General features: G+C 32.5%; 1 long non-coding RNA gene across 2 annotated transcripts; it reads left to right on the top strand.

Annotated features, from left to right (window-relative positions):
• The first annotated feature begins 4,274 nt into the window (after window positions 1-4,274).
• On the top strand, window positions 4,275-6,198 carry LOC115723224 (uncharacterized). 2 transcript variants are annotated; one of them, XR_004012922.2, is made up of 3 exons: window positions 4,275-4,556; window positions 5,129-5,212; window positions 5,869-6,198. It is a non-coding gene; the product is annotated as an uncharacterized LOC115723224 (long non-coding RNA). The 2 variants fall into 2 exon arrangements; XR_004012921.2 differs by lacking the exon at window positions 5,129-5,212.
• Window positions 6,199-11,336: the final 5,138 nt, after the last annotated feature.

The following is an 11,336-nucleotide window of genomic DNA, read 5'->3' as shown; positions in this document are numbered from 1 at the left end:
ACTCCCCGACGTCGAGGGCCTTCTTGTCGTATGTGGCGAAGGTCTTAGCCCGTTGGAGGAAAAGCTAAGTAGGTTCAGTCTGCGCATAAGGAGGGATCCTAATCCACTCTGTGAGAAGCTCCAGATGCTCCACAGCTTGGAACCCGGAGGAGAAGAAGAAGTGGTGATGGTATTCCTTCACATGCTTCTGATAGTTAAAAGGGATTGAGCCCTCATTCAAAGGATGGGCCCGGAGACCGTAAAAACCGTCCTTAAACTTATCTCCCTTTTTAGGGATGGAAACGAGTTCATAAAAATACAGAATCTCTGCCGGACTGGGAGAGCCCCAGCTCCAAGCAGAGTAAAAAGTAAATAAGCCTGAAAGCAGGCGGTAAGCTTGAGGAATGAGTTGGTATGGCGCAAGGCCGACAAATACAAAGAAATCTATAAAGTAATCTTGAAGGGGAAGCATAGCCCCGGCCATCAAGTGCGTCTGACTCCAGGCTCTAAAGCCCCCGTAGTTATGGTTGGGCGTCTCTGCATCCCGGGACGGCCGGTGGTATATCCCGGAGGTCGCAGGCTTGATACCTGCGACCACCACGATGTGTTCCAGCTGGTGAGGGCAGGTCGGGATAGAGTGAAGCTCAGCTGCTTCCCACCCGTTAGCACGGGACTTGTACCCTTCCTGGGCCACCGGACCCTTCATAACTTCCTCCAGGGTGGCCAGACGTTTCCCTCCTTTCTTCGAGGATTTAGAACCGGATGCAAACATCTTAGTTCTGAAAAAGATGGAAAAATCCAGCAGTCAGGCCCGAAACCAAAACCTAAGTCAAAAAAGGGAATGGGGGTCCCCTAACCGCTGGAAAGAGGCCCCCTCCAGACACTTGTCAAAAAGAAAGCCTTAAAAGGTTTTCCTTGACAAGAGTCGGGTGCAAGAATCCCACAGATGGTGACATTACGAATAAGCAAAGAAAAGCAAAAAGGGGTAAAAAACCGAGAAGACAAAGTCTACTCTAAACCCTTGAATGTCATTACGCGAAGAAAAGATGGGTCCTTGACAAAAAATACGTAGTAGAAGTAACTCGAACTCCAGAAAAGAAGAATCTAATGTGTTACACAGAAACTGGAAACAGAAATACCCAAAAAACTCAAACATCAAACTCAGAAAAAGCAGATGAACAGTAAAGCATGCGATGTACACAAACAATAAACTAAAGTACAAAATGCAAAGAACTTACATAAAGCTTGAGAACTGGGCGTTGGTGATGATCGACGGTAAAGAGTTGATTGGCAGCGACGAAGGAAAAGAAGTAAGAAATCTATGGTGTTTGAAGGTTTCTGTTTCTCTCTGGAAAACTTGAGAAAGTTTGGCAAAATTCTGAAAGTAACCAAATGAAATGAGAAGGGTGGCTTTTATAGGCCAAAACACATGTGAAACAGCTGTGATCAGCTACCATCAAACGGCTGGGAAGGCACACGATTCGAATTCCCAAGATCCAACGGTCGGATTGGATCGTCATCGAGGTGGGGGAAACGCTTGAGTGTCCGTCTGACACCCATTAATGCACCGTATCAATCAATGGACAAGAAACGAATCGACGCCTGCAAAAAGTGAATCGCTGCAGTAATGGTGATCATTAAATACACCCTCACGCGCCCAAAGCACGTGCCAGAAAACCGAGGAGCCAACCGGAGGCATCTAAGCAAGCCTTGTTCACTTCACAATTAAACAAGGCTTGGGGGGTAAATGTTGCCCCTGATTTTGTCCAAAATACGTGGACCAACCGTACAATGACACGTGGAAGGAAAGGGTTTAGCATTTGAATTAAAAAGCTAAGTCTTTAAAAAGCAAAAGGTAACTGTGGATATGCCTCCCGGAGAAGGCATGCAAAGTCTCATATGCTCCCGGAGAGCAAGATGGCATCAAAGCATCTCCGGGTGGTGTCAGGCTTCCTCTGAACAGTCATCTCGCATTTAATGCCGCATGGGAGGAGGCGTAGGGAACTGCCACACGCAATAAAGTCTGACGACACAACCCCCGATCTGTACCTACTAGGCTATGACCAATAAATTCTAGTAACGGCTACTCTGTGAAGAATCACATCAGTCAAAGGGGATTAAGGACTGCCCTCATAAAATCCCTACAGCACCTAGGGATTAGACCATGCATTACCCATGATATATTCATTGGGAATGTACAACTTTACTGATAATTACAGAAATGCATGTACCTTAATTCTGGGGATCACCCCACAAAAACACTATAAATACCCCCCAAAGCTCATTAAAGAGGGGTCGAGAATTCTGGGTTGCATAAGTGCTAGAAGAGTAAGAACTCACCAAGAACATTCTCTGTATTAAATACTATCATAAATACACAGACTCGTGGACTAAGGCTCATTAACGCCCCAACCACGTAAAAATCTCTCTCTTAATTTCTTATAGCTCTCTAAACTATTATTATTTTATTGGTTGCCGAAAACCTCGGTCAACAGATAGTATTGCACTATCGGATTGAAGTAATTGCTATGGATCGAATTGAGGTAATTGCTATGGATCAATTAGGTACGCATACCTAATTATTATATATTATTGATGTGTTCTATGTTATACACAAATTGATCTTGGGTTTATTATTAATTTTTCTAACATAATTTTAAATATTTATTACGTGGACTAATTAAATTGTGCCACGTGTACATTGTGTACACGTAGACATTCCAACGTGTCACTTAACACTCAAAAATAGACGGAAAAGGCTAACTGCTAACAAAAGCTGAGTTTAGGAGGTTTTACCACAAAAATTTTAGAATTGGGGGTTAGTTGTAAATACCTGACCACTTAAGGAGGTTATGCCGCAAATAACTCGATTTATAATTAGTTCCAACTTTTTCACTTTTAGTCACAAATTTTATTGTGACTAAAAATAAAATTTTTTGTAGTGTCATGAAATCGTCACACTATTTACTCTTATTTTACGCTTATATCTTGTTATTTTTGTGTTTCCCGATGTTGTTTTGTTTTAAAGTAATATTTAGGTATTACAATTTTTTAAAACTTCGGCACCATTAGTTAGACTCAATTGAGCTTATTTGTGCAGAATCTCAATTAGAAATATTTTTTTAGATTCGTTATTTTTGGTAGCAACTATTAATAAAGGAAAGATGTTCTTTAATGAATTAGGATGCTATTTGAGGATAGGAGTAGTTTTGTCTCATGTGACTCGTGATAAGAATTCTACAGCTCATGGTTTGGCAAAGCGTACCTTTTGGTTAGACGATGTGTTATTCTGGTTCGAGAAGGTTCTACCACCGATTATAGATTGCTACATCGTTAATCGTGTGTAATTTTAATCCTTGCGCCAAAAAATTATGCACCAAAGTAATGTGTACTAAATTTCTTACAATTAATAGTGTTAGATTTAGAATCTACACCAAATTAATTTATAACTTTTTTTTTTCATCCCAACTCTTTTTTTATTTTGTTTTAAAATATAATCATTAATTATTTGTTGACAATATGTAAAATTATATTATAAATTAATTATAAATGACTATGAATGTAAATAATAGAAAATGTAAAATTTTTAAGCAATAATATATTTATTGGGTGTTATATTTTGATGTAATATTTAGTGTTGAATAATTAGATTTGTTATACTAAAAGTAATAAATTTTAAGAAAATTATCTTATATACATTTTTAATTTTTGTTTTTAAATTTATGGTTTGGTTGCTCCGGTAGTTGCTACGCTAGTTTTTATGTGGGTTGTTATGTAAATTTTAGTTACAATTTAAGTTACTCTATTAGTGTTGCTACGTGGATTGCTACGTGAATTTCTGTAAAAATATATAAAAAAAAAATATATATATATATATATACTTTAAAGTGTAAAAATAAAAATATTCTAAATTTTACACTAAATTGTAAAAAAATATATAACAAAATAATGCAACCATTAGTGATGGTGTAAAATAGAAAATGCAAATTATTCCAAAAAAAAAATGTCATCCATTTCTACAGTAAATGGTCATAATTAAGTAACATGCATGCAGGGCCTGCCCTCAAACAAAGTGGGCCATAGGGAGAAAAAAAAATTTGGGCCCTTATGTTAGAAAAAATGTGGTATTTTTCAAAATCGGTAAAAAAATGTATAATTTTAAAAGAGAAAAAAAAATTTGAGCCCTTAAGCTGGGTGGACCCTAGGCACAGGCCTAGCCCGCCTATGCCCAGGCCGGGCCTGCATGTCAAACAAAAAAGAAACAAATCAAAAGCAGTTGTACTCTTAAAAAAGGGATAAATTGATAATTACCTCTTTTTTTTCTCAAGTAACCAAAAATACCTCCATATAAAAATCCATTGAAATCTACCTCTTTTATAAGTTCATTACCAAATATACCCTTACCAGAATAATTGAGTCCCCAATAGAAAGAATCTAAAGACTCCCCATTCTGCCATAGCGACCCAACCCAACCCAACCCAATGCACGCAAGCTCTACCTCCTCTCCGCCATCACTAGCGTCCTTATGCCTCCTCCATTGTCAGCATCAACGCTACAACATCCTTCAATATTTGAAGGTCAGTAACTTTCTCTTTCCCATTCTGAATTTGTATTATTCTTTCTCTTTAGATCTTGTTTCTCCTTCCTCCAATCTTCCATTTAGTTTTGGTTTGTAACCAACACACAAACTATAATAATGTTTTGATCATTGTATGAAAATATAATAATGTCTTCTAGCTGTTTGTTGAAATAACTAATAGAAATTAGAAAGTCCTCTTGTTTCTTTCTAACTCCACACAATGTATTGTTCTTCTTAGATGACTTAGAATAATGTCTTCTAAGTGTTTGTTGAAATAAGATGTTTCTTTTTTCTTCTTCTCTGTTATTAACATAACAAATGAATAAGCAAATTAAGAATTGGTAGTGGCTTTAGATGAGTCAAATGTATATCTTTTTCTTTGTTATGTTGCATTTCAAAGCTATATATATTTTACAACTTTCTCGGATGTACTCATTTTTTAGAGAAATGTATTGTGTATTAGTGGTCGGTTCAATTGGCAATTGAATTCATTAATTATTATTTTCTCGAGTTTAAGAACTGTAAACTTATAAAATGCGTTCATTTATGGCTATATTTTACTTTTCTCAGGGAAATGCCATAATTTCAAAACTCAAAAGTATAGGTCTATTGGAAGAAGGATCGCAAGAAAGACTTTTAGTTACTATAGACACAGTATGCTTCAACTCATGCTTGCTCTTATTTCTCCTTTTAGCTATTCTTAACTCCCTAGTTTTAACATTTCTTAGTGAGCACAACTGTGTCCCTCTCAATTAAAAATCTTATAGTTTTAAGAATAAAGTAACAAATATAAGAAAAGAATGAATGTTCGACGATATAAGAAGTGTTTGCTGCTAATTAAGTGGTACAATTTCTACTATATTTATGCTCATACAACTTTGCCTTAGACAAAGTTTACTTTGATATAAAAATTGTGAATAGAGAACTTACTTGTAGCCCCAGATTTTTATCAATGGAAAGAGTTATTAATCCAATCTTTTTGTACTCTCAGTTTTCACTTACACTAGTTAGCCTAATCTATCATGTTTGATATGCTTGTCACTTCTTAATTGCATTAGTATATTAATTTTTATGTTGTCACCTACATAGTTTACCTTATTTAAGGCTCTTAATTTACTCTTTCAATAATTATAAAAAGTATCTAGTTTATCTTTTAAGGCGTGATTTACCTTATCTAAGGTTATTATTTGATGAAATTTGTGCTTTGTTTGAAATTGAAATTCTTTTGCTGCAATGTTTGCTCCCTTTTCCTTCACAAATATACTTTTACATGGGGTTCTTATGTGAGACTCCTATTTGTTTGATTACAGTGATGGTGAGAGGCCAAGTAATGCAAGCATCTTTATTGGTGACTTTGTTTTAAGATGAATTATAGTTGGCACACGAATTGTGCATATGCACCTCAAGTTATATGTGTTAACAACCATTACCTTATTTAGTGAAAATATGACGAAATATTATTCTGGGGTAGTGTGAAGAGTACTCACTTTCATCTATTACATAAGTAATATTTTTTTATTATTATTGTGATTCTATAGTAAGCTCTTTTCTATGACAACTGTCAACATTGATTTAAAGTTTTATTGGTTTGTTTGTATTGATTCTTTCTAAATTAGTTTACATTCAATTGGCTTTGTTCATTGCAACTTCTCCAAATGAGTTCCAGCTTTAATCATTTATTATTTTATCATAAATATCTCTCATGTATATATAGTTATGTATGACTATAGGATCTACCATAATAACATTAGTTGGAAAGTGTATATATCAAATCCTTGCATTTGGTGCATAAGCTGGCTAGAACTTTTAGAGGACTTATTGTAAAATACCATGTGCCAATCTAGCTTGGTATTTTAGTCAATGAGATTTTTAGTTGCTAAGTAAAATGTCATTTTCATTAACACACAAAATTATGCTTCCCAGTTTAAATAAGTATTTTAATTTCTTGTTTTGCCAATTGTAAGGAATATAGACAATAAAAAACCTAATAAATCGTGTCATTTATCTTATTTAAAATACGAAATTTACTTAATAAAATGTGTTGTATGCCTTATTTTACGGTAGTGGTTTACACTTGGAAGTCTTGGCCTTGAAAGATAAGTACAAGTTTTGAGGTCAAGGAACCAAGGCTACATCATATGGAGTCGCAACCCAGTTCAATATAATTGTGAAAATCATCAATATAGAGAGCTTAAGTATTTACAAAGTTCGCCCAACCACGGTACCTATGTTAGTGGTTTACCTTTCTAATGATAATATTTTACAAGTAATGTTTTAATTTAATTTTTTAAGGCAAAGAATATATTTAATAAGGCGTGTGATTTATCTCACTTTAGGCTAGGCATCTTTATTATTTATTATAGTTTTTAGTAAAGTTTATTTTAGTTTATGAACAAATTTTAATTCCTTTAGTTTTAATTTGCATTTTAGTATTATTTAGTAATTAATTTAAATAGTAGCAATTGTGGAAATTAAAAATGATACGTCTTATTAGGTAAAAAAAATAATTTATTATTAAAAAAGTAAATCACTACTTTAAAAATATGGTGAACGACATGCTTTATTAGGTAAATTTCGTATATTAAATAAGGTAAACGAAATACCCATTGTATTTTTTTAAAAAAAAAAAGCTAAACCACTATCCTTAAATAAGGTAAGCGGCATGTCTTATTAGATATAGTTCGTGTCTTAAATTAAGTAAACAACATATTTTATTAAGTAAACTCTGTGCCTTAAATTGGGTTACAAAAATATAATTTATAATTAAAAGTATTATTTTTTTAGGGGAATATATTTGGTGTTAATTTCCAAACTTATGTATTATTAATAGGTTAAAAACGCTCATACGTTGATGAATCATTTAAAAAATAAGGTAAACAACATGTAATATTAGATAAACAACATTCCTTAATTTAGATAAATCATGTGCCTAATTAGGTGAACTTAATGCCTTAAAATAAGGTAAGCGACATGACTTATTAGGTAAATAACGTACCTAGAATAAGGTAAACGACATGTCTAATTAGGTGAAAAACGTGTCTTATATTAGGTAAACAACATTCCTTTTTTGGTAATCTCCATGTCTTAAATAAGGTAAACAAAAATTACTACACAAAAATAAGGTAAATGACACGCTTTATTAAGTAAATAATGTGCCTAAAATACGGTAAACGACATCTTTATTAGAAAAATAACGTGCCTTAAATTAGGTAAATAACAGATCTTATTAAGTAAACTCCGTGCCTTAAATTGGGTAAATAAAAACATAATTTATAATTAAAAATAATTTTTAAAGATTACATTTTAGTAAAAATATATTTGCATAATTTATTGGGCTCTGTGTAATGTGACTAAGTGAGCTTAAAAATTGTGAAATGTGGATAAAAACTTGTGTGCTCATGCAATGTTTGTTTTAATTGCTCAATGGCATGTGTCATTATTAATGCTTACAGTTTAAGTGCTAGTGATTTGAATGATTAGCCTTTATTTGCAATGAGTGGAAGACACATGGTGTTTTAGGAGCATGGTGTTTCAGAATTCCATATTAATCCTTGTCTTAGTGATCAAATGATTGAGCTTTTAATTGCCTTCTTTCAACGTTGCCAAAAGGAACCTGAGCACTAGGACACAATCTCTTTTGGTGGCCTAAAATGAATCTATGAAAGATTTAAATTACTATACACATACTAATATACATAATATATCTATACATACAAACTATACATAGATATGACATTAGTTGAAGTATATTTGTAAGGATCGTCGGACACCATCTATTTTTCTATTAGTATGATATTGTTCGGTTTGGGCTTAAGCCCTCACGGATTTATTTTTGGGCACCTTTCCAAAAGGTCTCATTCCAATGGAGATAGTGTCCCTCACGGATTTGTTTGGGCACCTTCCCAAAAAGCCTCATTCCCATGGAGATAGTGTCCATCCTTATATACCCAAGATCCTTCCCATTTCTAGCCAATGTGAGACTTTGGTTGTACACCCAACAATATTAATTAATAATATCTTATAATTTAGGTACGCTTGGAAGATATATTAACAGAGGCTTCTAACATTTGCTGGAGTTTATGGGTTTTGGAAATATCTTTCAAAGCTTGAGAGGCGAGAGACAAGACGATACTTAGAATTGTTTTCCCAATATTTTATAAACTTGTTATCTTTATTTTTGGGTTCAACTCTCAAACACGTGTTATTAGAAACTCATTATTTGTTTTTATAGCTTCTTGCATATTTGTAACAATTTTATTCATAGAGTACTTAAATTTGCACATACAACTAATATTTTTACATTAATTAGCGATCACTCCATATGTACACATTGTGGTAAATCTCAAGAAGTGGAGTAAATTGAATAAAAATGGGCATTGTACTAAGAATTTTCAAAAGAGATTCCTAGGCCACTTCTGAAACTTACCACTCCATTCAATCATGAAGCAATATGAATAAATATGTGTTCTCACAACTTGATTTGTTCATGTGTTACAAAACTTGTATATATTGCCATAGAGAGATGAAGAAGGCTTAATTTTTTTTTTTTTTGAAAAATCTGTAGTACTTTGTGGTTTAGTGACATAATTATTAGTAGGACTAAGATTGTTACATGTATATCTGTACTGTAAGAGACATATGCATTTGAAACTCACTTGATCTTGTCCTTAAGTTCCTTCTTGAAAACTACTTTGGAATGAACAACTAACAAGCCTAACATTGTTATTATAACAGAATAATCTTCATCAATAGAAAAACAAGAGTAATGACCTAAATTTTTATTTTATTACCTTATTTAAGGTATGGAGTTTACCTAAATAAAGCATATTATTATTCTTATTTAAGGCACGAAGTTTACCTAATAAAGTGTCCCATTTATCTTATTTTAAGGTAATTATTTAACACGATACTTACTTAATAAGGCGTGTCGTTTACCTTATTTTAAGGTAGTTATTTACCTTTTAAGTGATAAATTATATTCTGATTTACCTTATTTAAGGCATAAAACATGTTGTTTACCTTATTAAGGTACGAAGTTTACTTAAGAAGACGTGTCATTTATCTTATTTCAAAGTAGTTATTTGGCATGATGTTTACTTAATAAGACGTGTCGTTTACCTTATTTTAAGATAGTTGTTTACCTTTTGAATGATAAACTATGTTTTTGTTTAGCTTATTTAAGACACAGAGTTTACCTAATAAGGCATGTCGTTTACCTTATTTTAAGGTAGTCGCTTACCTTTTTAGTGATAAATTATGTTTTAGTTTACCTTATTTAAGGTGCAGAGTTTACTAAAATAAAGTATGTTGTTTACCTTATTTAAGACACGAAGTTTACCTAATAAAGCGTGTCATTCATCTTATTTTAAGGTAGTTATTTGGCACAATGTTTACCTAATTAGGTGTGTCGTTTACTTTATTTTAAGGTGCTTGTTTACCTTTTTAATGATAAATTATGCTTTGGTTTACCTTAATATTATTATTTTTTTTTTTTGAAAGAGGCTTAGTTTACATAAATAAGGCTTGTCGTTTACCTTATTTAAGGCACGAAGTTTACCTAATAAGGCGTGTCGTTTACCTTATTTAACGCAAGGAGTTTACCTAATAAGACATGTCGTTTATCTTATTTAGGGTAGTTGTTTACCTTTTTAACAATAAATTATATTTTGGTAAATAAGGCACAAAATTTACTTAAATAAAACATGTCGTTTACCTTTCTTAAGACACCGAGTTTACCAAATAAGGTGTGTCGTTTACCTTTCTTAATATATAGAGTTTTCCTAATAAGATATGTCGTTTACCTTATTTAAAGTAGTTGTTTACCTTTCTAATAATAAATTATATTTTGGTAAATAAGGAACAATATTTATCTAATAAAGTGTGTTGCTTACCTTTCTTAAGACACAGAGTTTACCAAGTAAGGCGTGTCGTTTACTTTTCACTACTACAAAAAGGACTTTTTGCTTCAATTTTTAAGTGACATATAAAGTATTTACTTCAGTTGGTGTAACCGACGTTATAACATAAATTTGAATTGTGTATTTTTCTTTTAAGATTTAATTTGCTAAACATATCCTTGCTATATGGTTAAAGAGAAAGTGAGAAAAAATGATCAAATCATTGCTTCTTTTTAGAAGAGATTTGAAGTTAAGGAGATTACAGGAATGTAACGCCGATAGGAACACTAAAAAATGAAATATGCCATGAATTGGAATCTCAAAACCTAGGGCAATACTATGAATTTGAGGTCAACCATATTGATCACCTTAACACTTTGGTTTGATGATGAATTTCAAATGTTGTTCACCTTATTTAAAACACATCATTTACCTAATAACGTGTCTCGTTTACCTTATTTGAGGCAGAAGATTTGCATAATAAAGCATCTCGTTTAACTTATTTTAAGACAGTATATTTACCTAAATAAGACATTTCATTTACCTTAAGGTACTGGTTACTTTTATAATGATAAATTATATTTTGGTTTATCTTATTTGAGACACGATGTTTATTTAAATAAGGTGTGTCTTTTACTTTATTTAAGGCAGGAAGTCTGTCTAATAAAGTGTGTCATTTACATTATTTTAAGGTAGTAATTTAAATTTTTAATGACAAATTATATTTTGGTTTATCAAATTTATGACACTGATTTTACCTAAATAAGACATATCATTTATCTTATTTCAAGGTAGTGGTTTACCTTTTAATGATAAACTATGTTTTATCTTAACTTATTTGAGGCACAGTATATATCTAAATAAGGTGTGTCGTTTACCTT

This window comes from Cannabis sativa, chromosome 1 (assembly GCF_029168945.1).
Source record: "Cannabis sativa cultivar Pink pepper isolate KNU-18-1 chromosome 1, ASM2916894v1, whole genome shotgun sequence".
Taxonomy (NCBI): domain Eukaryota; kingdom Viridiplantae; phylum Streptophyta; class Magnoliopsida; order Rosales; family Cannabaceae; genus Cannabis; species Cannabis sativa.
This window is presented reverse-complemented; position numbering and strand designations above follow the sequence as displayed.